Source organism: Triturus cristatus, chromosome 11 (genome assembly GCF_964204655.1).
Source record: "Triturus cristatus chromosome 11, aTriCri1.1, whole genome shotgun sequence".
In the NCBI taxonomy this organism is placed as follows: Eukaryota; Metazoa; Chordata; class Amphibia; order Caudata; family Salamandridae; genus Triturus; species Triturus cristatus.
The window spans coordinates 999,489,609-999,509,193 of record NC_140594.1 but is presented as its reverse complement, the minus strand read 5'-3'; the positions used below and the strand labels follow the sequence as shown (position 1 = coordinate 999,509,193).

The 19,585-nt window shown below is 45.8% G+C and overlaps 1 protein-coding gene across 2 annotated transcripts in view; it reads right to left on the bottom strand.

Moving 5' to 3' along the window:
* PHC3 (polyhomeotic homolog 3) overlaps positions 1 to 19,585 on the bottom strand; it is a 590,730-nt gene that overhangs the window by 92,052 nt on the left and 479,093 nt on the right. The window lies entirely within an intron of this gene.

Here is a 19,585-nt window from a genome sequence, read left to right as displayed (position 1 = left end):
GAATTGCAGTTATCGGCTGTAAAACTCAGGCATCGTGGAACAGGTCAATAGCCCTCTGAAATCCAGGTTGGCTTAAGTGTGTGCTTTGCCATCACTGAAATGGCCTGATGCTTTGCCTCTTGTGCTGATGAGTCTTCGCAGTGTACCCGATCGAAGGACAGGATTGTCGCCCCATGAGATCATCATGGGAAGGGCTATGAGATTGCAAGCTGTACCTGCGGATATGCTTGTAAACATCACAGATGATTTGGTGCTCGACTACTGTTAAGGATTGGCTGACGTGGCTTGCTCTGTATCTCACCAGGTTAAAGCGGCTACAGCCCTGCCACATCAGGAGCAATGTCATGACTTTAATCCTAGAGAATGGGTAATTGTGAAAAAGCATGTGAGAAAGAACGGCCTAGAGCCCCGTTGGTGTGGTCCGTACAAGGTGATCATTGTCACCATGACTCCTGTGAAGTGTGGTGGCCTTCCTAATTGGGTGCACACATCCCACACTCATAGGGTCTCGTGTCAACATAACTGCACCTCTCCCAGAAGAGACACCAGCAATGGTCAAAAGGCCGCAGGAAGAGGTCAGCCAAGGTGTAGGGGACCGGACAGAGCCTGAGACAGCACTAGAACGATCCGAGGGTCCCAACGAGTCAGATGCTAAAAGTAACTCAGAGGAAGTTGATATTGTGGTGGTGCATGAGTCAGATCCCGACCCCAACAAAGGAACTAGTGGTGTGGGACCACGAGTGGTGATGGAAGAAAGCCGGCCAAGAAATCAAGCAAGGAGAAGACTGAAGCTATCCTCTGAAAGAACACTTGCACACATAGCTGAAACTTCTGGAGAATCTGAGCTGAGTGAAGGCAAGAGGGAAGGGCCTGATTTAAGAAGGGCCTCTCTGCCTCCCTCCATCACTTTGGCTGTATCTGGCCTTGGAACTGAAAACTGGACCTCGATGGCGAGTTTGTCCAGCTTTCCCTTGCTTACTTTGTGCCAACTGGACATATTGCTGAGTAAGACCAGGTCGGGGTCGCCTCTGGACCCTTGCCCTCTTAAAGTCTTTAAGGAATGCAGGGAAACCTTATTGCCCCCCCTTCTGGATATCATGAACAGGGCAATACAGGAGGGTGTATATCCTGCTGTATGGAAGAGGGCTGTGGTTAGGCCTTTACTAAAAAAGCCAACCCTGGATCCTGAAACTCTAAAGAACTTCCGACCCATCTCTTTGCTTCCGGCACCAGCAAAGATGCTGGAGACCTACTTAAATGAACATTTGACGGCTTTTCTGGATTCCAATGGTCTTCTTGATCAAGCCCAGCATGGCTTTCGGAGGTTTCATAGCACCGAGTCGGCCCTTACGGTCGTGCTAAATAACATCCGTAAGGAGGTTGATCAGGGCCACACTACTCTTTTGGTCCTGTTAGACTGGACAGCTGCCTTTGACACCCTGTCCCCTGTGACTTTAACATCTCATCTTAGGGAGATAGGGGTGGAAGGCTCGGCTCTGAGTCTGTTGGCTTCCTTCTTGGATCGGAGGGAACAGAGGGTTAAACTAGGCGAATTTCTATCTCCATCCCGGCCTGTTCAATGTGGGGTCCCACAGGGTTCGGCTCTTAGTCCGACCCTTTTTAATATCTATGTGGCCCCACTGGCCAAGCTTATAAGATCTTATGGGATGGAGGTGGTTTCCTACGCATACGACACCCAGATCATGGTGAACCCTCTCACACCCTGGTAATCCCTCGGCTCTCAGCTTCAGGAACTGCATGGAGGCAGTTTCTCATTGGATGGTTCTTAATTCATTGAAGTTGAATGGTGAAAAAACGGAGGTTCTGGTATTTGGTGGTAGGAGTGACCTATGGTCTGCGGAGTGGTGGCCCCCCACTTTGGGAATATGTCCTACCCCCACTGATTCAGCCCGTAATCTGGGAGTTTTGATTGACCCTTTTCTTTCCATGAACCAACAGGTAAACAGGACGGTTGCTACCTGCTGGGGCATTATTAAAATTCTAAGAAAAATAAAACACTACCTTGCTCCCCAGGCGCGCAAACAAGTTGTAGTTGCCCTTGTGGTCTCACGGCTTGATTACTGTAATGCCCTTTACTCTGGTATAGATAAGGGTCTGGTGCAACGGCTACAAATTGTCCAGAATGCGGCTGCCAAATTTGTGACTGAGGCCCCGAGGCTTTCCTCGGCTACTGCTGTCAGGAAGAGCCTGCACTGGCTTCCTATTATTGCCAGGATTGTTTTTCAGATCCTCAGCCTGACGCACGGGGCGATATTTGGCCAGGGAGTTGGAGGAGTTAAGGACCTTTTAGTACCCTATGTCCCCGGTAGAAATCTCCGTTCTTTGGGAAAGAGCCTGCTTTCTGTGCCTCGTTTTAGGTGAGCTAGGTGGGGAGGAAGGTCTTTTTCCCATTTAGCTCCTAAGTTGTGGAATGCTCTCCCTATGGAAATTAAAGCTCAACCTTCTGTCCCCCTTTTTAGGAAGGCTTTAAAGACCTGGCTCTTTGTTAAGGCATATCCGTGAACTGGGCTCTGTGTTTTCCGATCTTATTTGGTAGGCGCCTTGATGCCTTTGGGCTTAGTTTGCGCGTTATAAATTATTTTCCATTCATTCATTCAAATGTTTGAGGGTACCTTGCCAGAGATATTCTTCTCCTGAGTAGACTTATCTGGCTAAGGATGACAGCAAGGGTGAATTTTGGAGATTCTGTAATAATAGTGGAGATTCATCCGAAACTTTCGGAACTTGATTGGAACTTACTTCTTACTTTTGAACTGCCTTACCCAACAAGACTGAGGAGCATATTTTCAAAGAAGTCACCCAACGCAGTGCAGCATTCAAAAATGCTGTGCTGCGTTGCATGATAGGGAGGGAGCAGGAGAGCTACATATCTACAGAGATATGGCTCTCTCCTTCCCTCTCCCTAGCACCGCTGCTGATTTCAGCTGCTGTGCATCACACACACACCTTAGTACCATAGCACTAAGGTACGTGCCTGAGTCTACCATAGGTTTTGAACATGAAGGGTACCCTTTCTGTACAAAATACTATGCCTAGACAAGCACAAATACTTTTACCACTTTGTATATGTGCAGCATGCATGCAAAGTAGGAAAATAAATGAAAATATTTCTCCTTTTAACGCCTCCTTTCAGATGGCATTAACTTTTGGCGCTAAACCCTGTCTACAATTGTTTGTAGATAGTGTTTTGCGTCAAAAGGCATGGGTAGTTGCTTGGGAACGCCCATGCACTACCCATTTAACACCCCCTTGGCGCTAAGTAACACAAAGCAATGCTTTGTGTTACTTGTAGGGTACTTTCCAACGCAAAACAGGTTTTGTGCTGGAAAGTTAATCGGTAAAAAACATTTTGTGGTGGTTAGTGTCACTTTTGTGACCCTAACCCAATGCAAAAAGTTTGAAAATCTACCCCGAGTTCCTTGAGATACCTAGTACTGAACAAAACTGAATTTCCCTATCTGGATTCAGGGGAATTTCCTGTGCTTATTGAGGGACTAAAAATAATGATATTAGAAATGCTCATTAATGAACTTGGTCCTTTTAACATCAGAGATGATGAACAGACTTTGTTGAGTTGCTTTTAGATTACCGAGGCCCGAGTGGAAAAAGAATAAAAAAATTAGGGTTGCCATCTAGAAGAACACTGAATAGGGCTAGGGAAGCCTCAAGATGATTGTACATACATTGTAAATAAAGGTGAAACAGATAAAGACTGGTTTTGACATTTGTACAGGTAGAGACCGACAGTATAGATTCTGTTCCTGCTATTTCTCTACCCACTTGGTCAGAGTCTAAATTGTATGGAGACCAATAAATCTAATCATAGATGCAGATGCATAATACATGCAATAATAACAACTATAGAGTTGGGCCTAATAATACTGCTTGTAAGATTATATTCAGATTCCACTAGAGCTGTAGGAGAGAAGCATACACCTAAGCAGAAATCATCACATGAAGTAGATGGAGGTTTATACTCATTAACTGAGCAGGATTTACACGTGGTCTTATCTAGAGGAGATTACACATTAAACGCTTACACTAGGTTGCTTTATGAATATGTCGATACGATGGAAGCCAGAGATTGCTATGTTTGCATGCATTTACCTGCTTCAGTACCAGAAGGCATTGCTTATCATCACATACCCCTGACATATGGCGCCATACCCCTGACATATGGCGCCACTGGTAGCTTACTACTGAGTCTTTTCTATGGAAAGGGTCATTTCCAGTATCACTATTCTAACTATGATTTAGTTCTTTTAGAAGTTCCTTTATCCAAACACTTGAATAGGCATTCATATGCTCAGATTACTGAAACCGCCAGTAGATATTTTGCCACGATTAAAACATTAGATACTACTTTTGCGCAATGACACAATTTAACCTGTGTTCTTACTGACATTAAAAAGAAGTTCTTAAACCAAGTAGAGATAGGTATAGAGAAGTGAGGACTAATGCAACTATAGAGACACATTTTCCCATCTGGTCACAAGAAGAAAGGGGTCATCAGGCAGCAGGGAACAATGGAGCACTGACATTAGATTGGCAACACCCAAGGAAGCTGTGTATACAAAATGATGAAAATGAATATGATACTATCTTTTTAGGGAAGAGTGAGTGTGATTATACTTTTGAGATCGGAGAATCTTGGAAGTTGTTTTTGGATGGTGGAGATCATATCAGCTACCGTAGGTAACTTTCTAATCTCTGTCATTCAGTATCACACCTACATTTGGTATTATAGAACCAAAAATATCTCCCTACAATTTCTCCAGCACTAGCTCCTCGTTTAGACCTAGGTCTTTCTTCCCAAATTAGATGATCAAAATGTTCTAAATGACAGATCTTTTGCAATACTACTCCTAGATAACATGTGCCATTTATTAGGCAGCTTGTAATAAGCATTATTCTCACAAATCACATAAACTCCAGGAATCACAGGTTATCCACAAATACGGCTGGAGCTCTATTGCTTGTTAATACTGAAATGGTTGATAATAGGGCTAATAGCTAATAGCTTTTGCTAGGTAATAACTAATACAGGGTACTAGTAAGGGGGGGGTAAACATAATGAGTTTTATTTCATAAATTAATATTCTTTTGTGTTTGTTTTACTTTAGTATACATTTTGGGCCCACAATAAAAATGGCTGCCTAGGAATCCAGCATGGCTAAGAATTGTAAGCAGTGTGCTGAATGAGAGATGCATGCGCAGAAGATTGTGCCAGGTTCATTAACTGCCAAGTGCCTCAAGTGAAGACACATGGGTCAAGGCCACAGTGATCTGCACACCCCTGTCATTGTGCCAATGTACCAGTGTTTATTGGAGAGTGTCATCCCTGTGTGCGATGTGAAAGCGAGAAGAAAATGGACTGATAAAATGTTCTGCTTAAATGTTGCAATATTGTATAATTACTGGTGGTGATACATATGACTGTATTAAGCCTTAACGCTTCCTTTGTTAAAACTGGTATGAGTTGGATTTGCAATGAGAACAGGATGGTGAGACCCCTATGTCACCTGTGCTAATCAATCACAGTGCGAGTTTCTGCTGAAACTGCAACATTATTAGTATAGTCAGCCAAGAATTAGAGTATAAATAATTGACCCTTAGGGGGCGTGTCAGACTTAGCGGAAGATTTGGACTAGAAGAGAAAGGAGAGGGAGCAGATTTGACCAGACATCATATGGGTGAGGTACGTGAACGTCACAGGTGCTGCCTGGGAGGAGATTGCGTCCGAGGAGAGACAGAGGGAGGTGGGGGCATTGCTCATGTTTTTTTACAGAGAGGCATAGGCTAGCCTTGCACGTCATATTTTTGGCAAGGAAGATCACATTCTTCTGTGGTCTTGTGAAGGGAGGGCAGCCTCTCTGTGTGAGACACAGAGACAGATGAACAGACCAGGGCAGTGAGAGCAGCTGATGGAACAGGTTTAGATTTAGATGCTAAAACTCTAAGTTTATGCTTTGACTAATTAACTAGTTTTGAAAAGATGTATTTGTCTTATGCATTTATTTCTCTTTATGGGAGATTTTTGCCAATTATTAATTATTGATTAGCCTTGCAAAACTCACTCTTGAATTATATTTTTCCTGAACACTTTAAAGAATTTTGACTGACATTTGATGCCTCATTCCCTTCCTTTATGGAATGCCTTGTATTCAATCTGTAATATGTTCTGTACTAATTCTATTTTTCCTATTTTCAATTCTGTGGTCCATCACCTTTAAAGCGGTAAACTAGAGTTAAATGATGTTTTGTATTACCGTGAAATTACCGCTGGATCCATTTCTGGTGGCAGAGGATGGTTAACACCATCACCAAAAGGAGCATAGTTTAGTCTAAAGCCTAAATAGCGCTAGAAAATAATTTCCCAAGTTAGATAAATGTCCAGATTCTCAAAAGAAAGTCCTCATCCCTGATTCCAGTGCTCAGAACCTGAATACTGGCAGAGCAGTACTGGAAGGTGATGCAAGAAGGCGATTGCTGGAGTGGTGTGAGTATCAATAGGGTTGTGAAATGTGAAAAAATAGTAAGGGTTTTGACTGTCGGTGAAATTTTGCTCATTTTGAATTGTTGGTTTATTGATTATATTGGTAATTTCATAGGACAGAATTTTTGATTATTGATTATATGTCAAAATGCAAAGTTAGTGTTGCGTTTTATGTTGTCTGGAAACACAGGTACAGTGATACCTGGAAATCCCGGAAAGGAATAGCGGGTGGTAAATGGAAGCCACACTGCTCTGGGGTTACTCGTCTGTTGGAATAACATTGAGAAGCTATGCAGGGCTGGCAGTGTTAAATTAAGGACTATTTTCTGTGTAAACGTGAGAGTGATTGATAGCAAAGAGCTTGCTGGTGAAACTTTAATGTTATATCACCTAGAAAGGGTAACACTGAAGGAGTAGCAGGTTTTTCCAAGCTTGAGTGACAGCAAAGAGTTTGCTGGTGAAACTTTGATCTTAAATAAGCTAGAAAGAGTAACACCAAAGGAGTAGCAGGTTCTTCTGAGCTTGAGTGAAGGGTAAGCGAAAGGGATTTACTCGCAGTAAGTAACGGAAGTTCTTACTTTGTGAAGAGTAAGCGGAATGTGTTACTCGCAGTGAAAATAAATCTATCCTTTATTTAGTGGAACAGGCATTTAGGATTTAAATTTCAAACATTAAAACAGTAATTCGAAAAAAATAAACACACGTGTGCACACAAAACAAATACTCAAATCCCTATTGCCATGGGAACGTCACTTTTTGCGATGTTCCTGTGGCAGTAGGGGCTTCGCCTTATTTACAAGGCAGCGTTAAGCCACTTATTGTGGCTTAACGCTGCCTTATATATAAGGCCCCCTTTCACGCAATGCTTAGCGTGAAAAAGGTGGGCAGTGGGAGTTGCAGTGGGCGTTTCACTCAAACACCCATTGATTTTGACGCTGCCCTCTATTTACAAGGTCAGCTGAAATAGGAGACCGCACCAAAATTAAGACCATGAAAAACCTGGTCTTAACTTGGCAAAATGAGGAGTAATGCCTTATTTCTCCTCGTTTTTGCTTTTTCCAACAAGTTTGATTGTTTATGTTCAGGAAGGTGACCCTTTCTGCACATAAACAATCTTTAATAAAAATGACGTTTTGTAACTTCCATGTGTGCTGCATTAGGCAGCGCACATAGAAGTGACAAAACAGCCTTACAAAATTGTTCATGTGCAGGAAGTGGGAACATAGCAGCATCAGGATAATGATAGACTGGGAATAAACATATGTTGCTAACTTTTACCATGCAGTTTGCAAGCAGCTCTTTGATGACAGTTTACAGGACACTGTGCTAGATTATGATTGTCCCTTATGAATTGTGACAAAAGAATCTCTGTGACAAAATTAGTAACCCACTGACCTATGCACATAAAATACTGTTTTTTAAAATGCATTGTACACGTTCTTTGCAGTAGGCATATTAACCCTCTGTGTCACATTAGATAAGTCAAAGCTGCCACTGGACAAAACTCTCATCTCTCTCCAGCAGGTACATTAATCACTGCCATTTTCTTGACACTTTTATACTTGCTCAAACTGCTAATTTTACAAGGAACTTTGCAGTGCTTTTAAAACTGCTGCCTGCGGACCCCCTGGGAGTGTGCCACGGACCCCTGGGGGTCCTCGGACCCCAGTTTGGGAAACACTGGGTTAGGTACGTGAACGTCGCGGGTGCGGCCTGGGAGGAGATTGCGTCTGAGGAGAGGGAGGTGGGGGCCTTCCTCATGTTTTTTTTCAGAGAAGCATAGGCTAGCCTTGCACGTCATATTTTTGGCAAGGCAGATCACATTCTTCTGAGGTCTTGTGAAGGGAGGGCAGCCTCTCTGTGTGAGACAGAGAGAGACAGATGAACAGACCAGGGCAGAGAGAGCAGCTGATGGAACAGGTTTAGATTTAGATGCTAAAACTCTAAGTTTATGCTTTGACTAATTAACTAGTTTTGAACAGATTTATTTGTCTAATTCATTTATTTCTCTTTATGGGAGATTTTTTCCAATTATTAATTATTGATTAGCCTTGCAAAACTCACTCTTGAATTATATTTTTCCTGAACTCTTTAAAGAATTTTGACTGACATTTGATGCCTCATTCCCTTCCTTTATGGAATGCCTTGTATTCAATCTGTAATACGTTCTGTATTAATTCTATTTTTCCTATTTTCAATTCTGTAACCTGATGGATATTTGACTAATGAATAAAGGGTCAGAGAACCTTAACTTTTAACTAGAAAATAAAACCCTTTAAAAATATTCATAACTCTCTTTATTGGCTTAAATATTCATTGCATTTTGATTTTTATGTTTATGTATGTAAAGGTGATAAACGGTGGCAAAGGTCATCACCTTTAAAGCGGTAAACTAGAGGTAAATTATGTTTTGCATTGAGAAATTACCACAAAATTACCGCTGGGTCAATGGTGCCTTTCTCTCATTCGAAGATGCGAGGGAGTGTTACCAGCTATCTGGCCTGTTCCTTCAATATGAGAAAGTTTCCCGCTCCACCCGTCAGCTGTGGGTGACTTTTCCAGATAAGCCAGAAGAATTGCATACATTGCAGTTGTTTCTTGACTAGGGCTCCAACAGGGGCTTAATTTTGCGCATATATAAAGCTCTGAAGGCTCGCTGCATGGTCGACATAATAAAGATCTAGGACAGATGGTTGGCGGAACTTCCGCTGCCCCTCATTGAGAAGGAGTGAGGTTGCCAGCAAAGCCCACTTCAAGCTAACGCAGTTCCATTATTTACATCGCAACTATCGGACACCACATCTTGCATCAACGCAGCGCACTCCTCTGTGTGCTCTAGGTGTGGCCAGGAACCGGCGCCGTTACTTTACATCACTTGGACCTGTGTGAAAATGCAGGATTATTGAACTGAAATACTGAGGAGGATGCAGGACGTTATGAGGATTCATATTGAACCCTCGATTAAACACTGCCTTTTAGGTGTACTTCCTGCCCTACGAACTTGGTCACGAATGCGGCATGACTTTGCCCTGTTGGGGCTTGTATTTGCCAAACGCTGCATTGCAATACACTGGACGCGTCCCGTCCTCTACCCCCCAACCAGATAACTTGAGGGCAGACCTGAGTGAATGGGGAGTTGCTGACGAGCGACTGATCCACCAGGTCCCCGCAGATGAGAACACGGAGCACAATTTGGAGATTTGGTGGGACATGCTTGGCAAACTGATGTTGGATGAAGAGGTAGGGACTGTATCATCTACTTACCCTTGGACTGTGGAACCCACTACATACCCAACGCCCTGTGGGGTTGATTCCCCGAATGACTGAATGATAAATAGCAGAGCATGTAGGGGTTGTGGGTCGTGGTTCGCCTGTTTCCGCCCCTACCGTCTCCCCTGGTTGCCTGTGTGTGTCTGTGTTGCTCATGCGGGACGATCATCCTCACTTCCGGTTACGGCCCATTAGCGGCTAGCCTTTCGGCGGAACCACCATGGCGTCATCAGCGCTTCCGGGGGAATCCGCTTATCAACAGCGGCTATTCCCCAGTCCAGTGCTTCGGATTATCGTCTACCGCTGCCGATGTCTACGGATGCCACAGACGCTGCCCCTGCCCCAGGTACTTATGCTCACAGCGCTGGTACGCTTATTTGTTTGCCCGAGACTTCATACGCCGCGCTGGAGTGCTTCTTTGTTGTTTGACCGAGACTTCATACGCGGTGTTGGAGCGCTTATTTGTTGTTTGCCCAAGACTACATACACCGCGCTGGAGGGCTTATAATTATTTGCCCGTGACTTCTGGCACCGCGCTGGGGCGTTCATTTCTGTTGGCCCGAAACCTCTTACACCGCGCTGGAGCGCTTTGGGTTCTACACCTATTTTTGGTACCGTGCTGGAGCACTAGACTGCACACTGGTGCCTTGTTTCCTCGCGCTGAAGCGCTTGCTCCTTTACCTGCCTCACAGCGCTGGTGCGTTTGTGTTGGGGCCGGTGACTTTGACTTTCCCCTATTCCGCTTGGCGCCAGTACTCCCTGCCTTACCTGTAGTGCTGGTGTGCTTGCTTGTTCCTCTGCATTGCATCTTGCCATTCGCGTAGGAACGCCTTTACTTTGGTATATAGCGCAGGAGCGCTTTTTATTTGTTTTACTTTACATAGCGCAGGTGCGCTAACCTTGGCAAGACTTTCAGTTTCATTCAATGGTAGCAGACCTTCTGAAGTCTCCGCAAGAGGTCATCGCTGTCTCCCACATGAGTGCATGTTGTGAATGATCGCAGGTTTGCTGTGTTGATGGTAATGGGTGTACCCTTGTCTTCCTGTTCAGCTGGTGCCCACGGTTCTTCTGCACAGAGGGATGTCCGCTACTCCATCCTGACATCGCCCTGGTCTTTTAGCTACCATCCCTACTCCCATCTTCATCCTAGTTTGTTGTCCAATCTAGAGTGGGGTAAGGTGGGCGTGGGGGCGATAGCTCATGTCGTCTCTGCGAGAACTCTCCGCAAGACACAGGTAACTTGTGGGGAACCTGACAGAATCCGGAGCCCAAGTTAAACCATCTCGCCCAGACGACGAGTGATCCCGAGATCACTCTGCAAGACATAGCTGCTATACTTGCAAACATACAGGCAGAAAACCTTAGTCTGCGTCAAGACATGACGGCCTTACAGAGCCAAGTAGCGGCAGGGGTTACTAGTCCCTGGGGTCCTACTCCTTCTGCTAGGGTGAGGCAGGAGGGGCTACTACGACCTCCTGTGTTCACCTATGAGGGCACCTCCTCCACTACACAACAGGACAATGCCATACAGGTTATAGCACCCCATCCCGTTCAACTATCCCCACCTGAACGCTTTTATGGCGATAGCACCAAGTACAGTGTTTTCCTCCATCAGTGCCACTTGCACTTTATGGCTAGAGCAACGGCCTTTCCTGACGACGCTTCCAAAGTCGCATTCATCCTCTCCTATATGGGTGACGACGCCGCACAATGGTCCATCTCGCTGGTGGACAACGATGACCCCATGCTATATAACCTGCCGATATTCAAGGAAGCCCTACGGCGCATGTTCGCCCGTCACACCTTTGTCCAAGCCGCGGACAACGAACTGCTTAATCTGAAACAAGGCAACACCGACCTGCTCCATTACATCACGACCTTCAGCAGGCTGGTCATAGAAGCCCGCTGGCCCGAGAGCAAAAAGGTATCCGTGTTCTACAGGGGTCTATGCGACGACCTAAAGGATCTGATTTCCCAGATGCCTGATCCACCGGAAAAGATAGGACCCTTTATCGACCTGGTTGTCAAGGTAAACTACAGGCTACAGGAGCGAAGAAACGAGAGGACCAAAGGAGGTGACAACCAGTTCCTGTCATATAAGGAGAAAACCAAAGATGAGCCGAACCCTTCTGGTGATGTGCCTGAACCAATGTAGATAGGCGGTATACGAGGACCTCTTACCAACGAGGAACGAGAGAAAAGAAGAAGACAGAACCAGTGCCTATATTGCGGAAAAAACGGGTACTTAGTCAGGGAATGCCCAGTTAAGCCTAACCGGGCGAGAGGGAGAAGGCCGTTTGCACTACCCATATCCAAGCTGGACAAGGTGGGAAACGGAGAAACCCAGTAGGTAGAGGGGTCCGACTACTAGGTTCTTCATCCAGCAAGATGACGACCCCTGCCTTTTTCTGTGGCAGCCACCACCTGGGCATGGAAGTGGTCTTAAGAGCCGGGACAGGGCAGGTATGGCAGGTAAACGCCCTTCTTGATTCAGGCGCCACCGGCAATTTCATTGACACCCAGTTCATGAAGAAGCTGAGTATAGCCACGATAACTAAGACTAAACCTGAAACCGTAAAAGCAGTGAATGGGACTGACCTCACCTCGGGTCCTATTCGGTACCAAACTGAGGACTTGTGTATGGTGTTCGTGAACAACCACACTGAAACCATCGCCTTTGACGTAATTGATGCTCCCCAGTTCAGAGTCATATTGGGCCTGCCATAACTGGTACGCCATAACCCACGAATAGACTGGGTATCCAGAATTCTGGTCTTGGAATCAACCTACTGCAACGCCTCTTGTTACACACTCACCGGCTCCTCTTGTGTGTGTACCATACAGGCTCACACCCTATCCTTGACAGGAACCGGCATGACCACACAGGACAACGTCCCTGAAGTATACCGTGACCTGGCGGCGGTGTTCGACAAGAAAGGTGCCAACACCCTTCCTCCGCACCGTCCATTCGACTGCAGGATTGATCTGGTCCCTGGCTCCACGCTTCCTTGCAGCAGGATATACTCACTCACCGAAAAGGAGAACGAGCACCTCCGCTCCTACCTGGATGAATACCTCAGGAATGGGTTCATACGCCATTCTAGGTCCCCTGTGTCCTCTCCCCTTTTCTTCGTGGCTCAGAAGGAAGGGGTTCTCAGGACGTGCATAGACTTCAGGGCTATGAACGCCATCACCATCAAAAATAGGTACCCACTGCCGCTGATTTCCAACCTGCTGGACCACGTGAAAAAAGCCACAGTTTTCACCAAGCTAGATCTTAGGGAGGCTTACCATCTAGTCAGAGTCCGGAAGGGTGACGAATGGAAAACTGTATTCCGGACCAAATTCGGCCTCTACGAATACCAGGTCATGTGTTTCGGACACTGCAATGTCCCCGTGGCGTTCCAGTTTTACATCGACGAAGCCTTAAGGGATTTCATCAATATATTCTGTATAGTATATATCGATGATATATTGATCTAATCACAAACCATGACTGACCACGTGCAACACGTACACGCTGTCCTCCGACAGCTGGAACGGAATGGTTTGTAAGTCAAGCTGGAAAAAAGCATCTTTCATACAGACGCTGTCGAATTCCTGGGACATGTCTTCACTCCAGCTGGCATCCAAATGGACAACAAGAAGGTTGAAGCCATCTTGCATTGGCCATCCCCCACCACGATGAAGCACATACAGAGGTTTTTGGGGTTCGCCAATTACTACCGCCGCTTTATCACAGGCTTCTCCAGGATTGTCACCCCCATTACTCGCTTGCTACGCAAAGGGGTTCCTTTCTGCTGGGATGATACGGCTGAGCACGCCTTTCAGGAACTGAAACGGAAGTTCACTACAGCCCCCATTCTGAGGCATCCCGACCCCGAACAACCGTTCACTGTGGAGGCTGATGCATCACAGAACGCTCTGGGGGGTGTGTTGTCACAAAAGGATGCTGAGTCCGGTCTACTGCACCCGGTAGCGTTCTATTCCAGGAAGCTCTTACCAGCCGAATGCAACTATACCATCTCTGACTGAGAGCTGTTGGCAATCAAGACAGCGTTCGAGGAGTGGCGCCACTACTTGAAAGACGCCAAACATCCCGTGGTGATTTACAGGGACCACCGGAACCTGCAGTTTCTTCACTCAGCCCGTGCCCTCACATCCAGGCAGTTACGATGGACTCTGTTTTTTAACGAGTACGACTTCCGCATTACGTACCGCCCAGGAAAAAAGAACACCAAGGCCGACGCGCTATCCCGCCTGGAGGATTCCAATGACTCTGTGTGTGCTTCTGAGCCCTTGCCCATCATTCCCGAACAATGTTTGCAGGGTGTTGTGCTATCTTCTGATTTCCTCTCCCTCCTCCATGACGACCTCACACGGATCAATCTGTCTGCTGTGACAACGAACCACAAAGGCGTTACTACACAGAACGGGTTCTTGTATAAAGGAGACAAGTACTATCTTCCTCTGGTGGCTCGCCAACAGCAGGCCCTGTCCATGTGTCACGATCATGTTCTGTCCAACCATCCAGGTTATCACAAGACCGTGGACCTCCTACAGAGACACTTCTGGTGGCCCACGTTGGAGGAAGACACCAGGATCCATATAGCGCGTTGTGCTATGTGTGCCCAAGGAAAGAACATGACTGGACCGTCCGTTGGGCTGTTACATCCCATACCTGTTCCCCCTCATCCTTGGCATACCATCTCCATGGATTTCGTTGTAGAATTACCTGCCACCACGCTAGGGTATACTACTGTCCTTACTATAGTGGATCACCCACGAAAATGGCTAATTTTGTCCCACTGAAGAAGCTACCTTCGGCAGCTGAACTGGCAGTTGTTTTCCTGCAGAACGTGGTTAGATTGCATGGCATACCGTCTGTGGTGATAACAGACCGGGGTACGCAGTTCGTGTCTTGCTTCTGGAATGAGGTGTGCGCTGCCATGGATGTGGACGTTCGTTTGTCATTAGCATACCACCCTCAAACCGACGGCCAAGCCGTGAGGACCAACCATACCATGGAGCAGTATCTACGTTGCTTACTCCTGTCAGCAGAAAAAGAATGGGCAGACGTGCTGTGGATGGTGGAATTCGCTTATAGCAACAACAAGCATTCTGCCATCGGCATGTCGCCCTTCTACTGCCTCCAGGGCAAACACCCAAGAACCACGCCATGGGAAGAACCACAGGCCAGTCCCTTGCCCACGGTTCAGGAGTACCACGCCAAACTTTGCACCCTCTGGCAACAGGCCCGGTTTGAACTCTAGCCAAGGAGTACTATAAACAGTATGCGGATGACAGCAGGAAACTGGAACCCGCCTACAAGAAAGGGGACAGGGTGTGGCTCTCCATCCGACACCTCAATGTGCATGGCCCCAAGAAACTGTTGCCCCGTTTCGTAGGTCCGTATGTTGTTGGGAAGGTGGTCAACCGTGTTTCCATGAAGCTCTTGCTGCCTCCTCAGATGAAAATACACCCCGTCTTCCATGTCTCCCTTCTCCGCCCCGTTCACCCTGAGTGCAATGTGATCTCCCCTTCTGCTCCAGTTCTTAGGGATGATCACATTGAGTACGAGGTCAGGGCTATTCTTGGTTCCCGTCGTACCCGGGGGAGGCTCTTTTACCTTGTTGACTGGAAGGGTTATGGTCTGGAGGAGAGGTCCTGGTAGCCCCTGTCTCATGTCCATCACACGTCCCGGTTGGTTCGCGCCTTCCATGTCCGTCACCCACTCAGCCCTGCCACCCCTGTGTGATTCTGCTGTGGCAGGCGGGGGTTTTGTTTTGGACGGGGGTGCTGTCGTGGTTCGCCTGTTTCCACCCCTACCGTCTCCCCTGGTTGCCTGTGTGCGTCTGTGTTGCTCATGCGGGACTATCATCCTCACTACTGGTTACGACCCATTAGCGGTCTAGCCTATCGCCGGAACCACCATGGCGTCATCAGCGCTTCCGGGGGAATCCGCTTATCAACAGTGGCTATTCCCCAGTCCGGCGCTTCAGATTATCGTCTACCGCTGCCGATGCCTACGGATGCCACAGACACTGCCCCTGCCCCAGGTACTTATGCTCACAGCGCTGGTATGCTTATTTGTTTGCCCGAGGCTTCATATGCAGCGCTGGAGCGCTTATTTGTTGTTTGCCCGAGACTTCATACTCCGCGCTGGAGCGCTTATAATTGTTTGCCCGTGACTTCTTGCACCGCGCTGGGGCGCTCATTTCTGTTGGCCCGAGACCTCTTACACCGCGCTGGAGCGCTTTGGGTTCTCCACCTATTTTTGGTACCGTGCTGGAGCACTAGACTGCACACTGGTGCCGTGTTTCCTCGTGCTGAAGTGCTAGCTCCTTTACCTGTCTCACAGCGCTGGTGCGTTTGTGTTGGGGCCGGTGACTTTGACTCTCTCCTTAGTCCGCTTGGCGCCAGTACTCCCTGCCTTACCTGTAGTGCTGGTGTGCTTGCTTGTTCATCTGCATTGCATCTTGCCATTCGTGTAGGAACGCCTTTACTTTGGTATATAGTGCAGGAGCGTTTTTTTTTTGTTTTACTTTACATAGCGCAGGTGCGCTAACCTTGGCAAGACTTTCAGTTTCATTCAATGGTAGCAGACCTTCTGAAGTCTCCGCAAGAGGTAATCGCTGTCTCCCACATTAGTGCATGTTGTGATTGATCGCAGGTTTGCTGTGTTGATGGTAATGGGTGTACCCTTGTCTTCCTTTTCAGCTGGTGCCCACGGTTCTTCTGCACAGAGGGATGTCCGCTACTCCATCCTGACATCGCCCTGGTCTTTTAGCTACCATCCCTACTCCCATCTTCATCCTAGTTTGTTGTCCAATCTAGACGGGGGTAAGGTGGGCGTGGGGGCGATTGCTCATGTCATCTCTGCGAGATCTCTCCGCAAGAAACAGGTAACTTGTGGGGAACCTGACATTGTGAATGCGTGAAAGGGAGGGATCGCCTGCAGGGATTATGGAGGCAGGTGCACCTAAGCCCTGTTGTGGGCTCTAGGGGTACATGCACAAAATGAGATGGCTCTCTGGGGTTGCAGGACCTACGTGGCACTGGGCGAGTGGTGACATTCAGTGCACGGAGTGGGCCATGCACCTTCTGCCCTGCTGTCCCCCCAACCCGATTGCTATCGTGTAGGGGGGATTGTTGACCCTCTTTTGAAGACTCTGGGACTCAACTTCTGTTTCTCTTTCATCCCGGCTAACTCAGTGGATTTTCCCGACCCACAATGTTTGCTGCCACCACTGTTGATAGTTCATTAGTTTTCTCTGGGTGGATAAATCCCGGACATAATGCACCATGTGAGGCTATGAGACACTGTACATGTTATATTGTGACATTATTGAGATGGGATCTTTGACTTTTAATATTAGTCCAAAAGCAGAATGCTTATGCATTCTATTGCTGATTGTGAGATGCTACATGCCCTTTTCTACTGTAGTTACCATATGCAGTAGCATGTAATGTACCATAGTGTGAAAAGTCTTAATACATTTTTTTTTTATTTAAATGAATGTGTATGCGTTGACTGAACATTTATACGTGTAACAAGAAATTATGTTCATGTTGGTGCATTTGAAACAACATTTTCGTAATTTTTTACAATTTATTCTTGCCTTAAAATGCTGCTTATGCTAATTGCTATATGTATAGAAATGTGCGTGTATTTTTAACCCTGTGCACTGTTAAATTGACATAAGTTTGGGCCTCGAGAACCATTTCAGTATAAGCTCACGTTTAAAGTCTAACCTGTAATTTGCATTTAACCTTAAACATAGAATGTATTTGCTTGTATTTTTGTTTCCACTGCAGGTGCGGACTAAGTCTTATTAGCTAAAAAAAGAAGGGTTTTTGTTTTAGCGAGATAGCAAGCTATGAGAAGATGGATTTTGGCAAAGAGAAATGCGGTAACGAGCAAGGAGGCGAGTTCTCATGGAGTATGAGAAGAATGGAATAGAACGCATGAAGTAGCAACTTATCTAGGTGGAAAAGGTGATGGCAGTAACAAATTTGCGCTGGAATCATGGAAAGTTACTGGAGGAGCACATGACTTACCTTGATTGCAACTAATACTGTAACGTAGTAAGGGTCAGAGAGACATCTTAGGACTTCATGAGATACAGACCTCTGCTTCTGCTTTGAGTGGTTTCATGCTACTTGACCCTTGGTTGGAGTTCCTTCTACTGAAAACTGACAGCTGACACCTTTCAAAATTACATCCTTATTCAATACTTCTTAGTTTAGGGTTGTTCCTGTTAAGGCAGTGTAGGGAGAAATAGCATGCTCATGCTTCTCTTTAAGAATCATTTGCAGAAATTGAATGCACAATTATTTTTCCTCACTACTTGCATTGTCATTACAGAACTAGTTATCTGCTTTTTGTTATATAGGGTAAATCTCTAGAACATTTGAACTCATTTCGTTTGTTCTGTATTTCAATATGATAATACTGAGGTTGATTTATATCGATCTGTTTCTAAATTGATAATTTAATTGTATTAATTCTCAGATTTAGTAGTCAAGTGGATTATTGTGCGACCCAATTGGTTACACTGTATTGAAATTTAAATGTGATTGCTTTCTCCCTCGCACTCTCAAGCTGCTGAAAAGACTATCTGGTTGAGTAGGGATGTTTGAGTGGGCCCAGCTCTCTATTATACCTAATTTGTTCACTTTCAATCCCTCTGGATTCAGACCACCTTCTCTGGGAATTAAATCAGAACTACTATTTTAAAATCTTATCTATGAGAGAGGGACGCCTGAATATATTACATGGGAGAAGCAGAGAATAAAGTGAGGGTAAAGTAGGCAACGTGTAGCAGAGAGCAGGGGTTAAAGATCTGATAGCTTGTACGCTGGACTTGGAATGAAAGTGAAACGTTTTCTGAGATAACACTCCTTACATGGCGCTGTACTTCATCATACATTCCTCCCCAACACCATCTAGTATGTGTCCATAGAATTATCAGCCAGAACAGAGTCCAAGAACTCCAGATCCAAAAATAAGGATTCTTGCAAATGTACTCACTAAGCAGACTGACATCAACAAAATAAATGCCTTTGTCATCAAGATAGCTGTCATCAATGATGATGAGTGAGTCGCCACTGAGGGAATTCTGATTGTTCTTGTCATTAACAACTGGCTAATTGTTGGTACGGTCTTATTGTTGACAAGTTGTTCATCTTTGACAGCATCATCAACTGGCGATACATCTTCAAAAGCATTTTGGTGCCAATGGGGGCTTAATCATAAACAAGAATTTTGTTGCTGATGATAAATGTGTTAACATCAGGCAGCTTGTGACTCAAATACTAGAAGCGAAGTTTAAAGGCACAAGGTCAAGAGTCTTTAAAAGGTCCACATTCAGAGTTTTTGGAACCTACAGGACCTTACTTATAAAAACATGGTCAAAGAAGAATCTTTAACCATTTTTACCCCTCAGAAGGAATATCCCCATTTGGAGTGAGATTCTTCTTTGATCCATTTTGAAGGGAGATGGGCAATTTTGAAGCAAAAGTGGATGTGCCTTTAGCTCACTCTTCATAGTAAGGATATTTCACGTCTGAGAATAAAGTTGTCTTCTAGTAATAGCTTCTTAGTTTTGGCAGAGAAACCATCAAAATGTGATAACTTTCTCAGCATGATCTGGATGCAAACATTTGCATTTTTCATGTGGATTTCCCTGAATAACAATATTCCTTCACAAGATCTGCAGCTCTTGAAAAGGCCAGATTTCTTTGTAGTTACAAAATGGGGTACAGTGGCTTTCACAGGGGCCGAGGTCCAAAGTT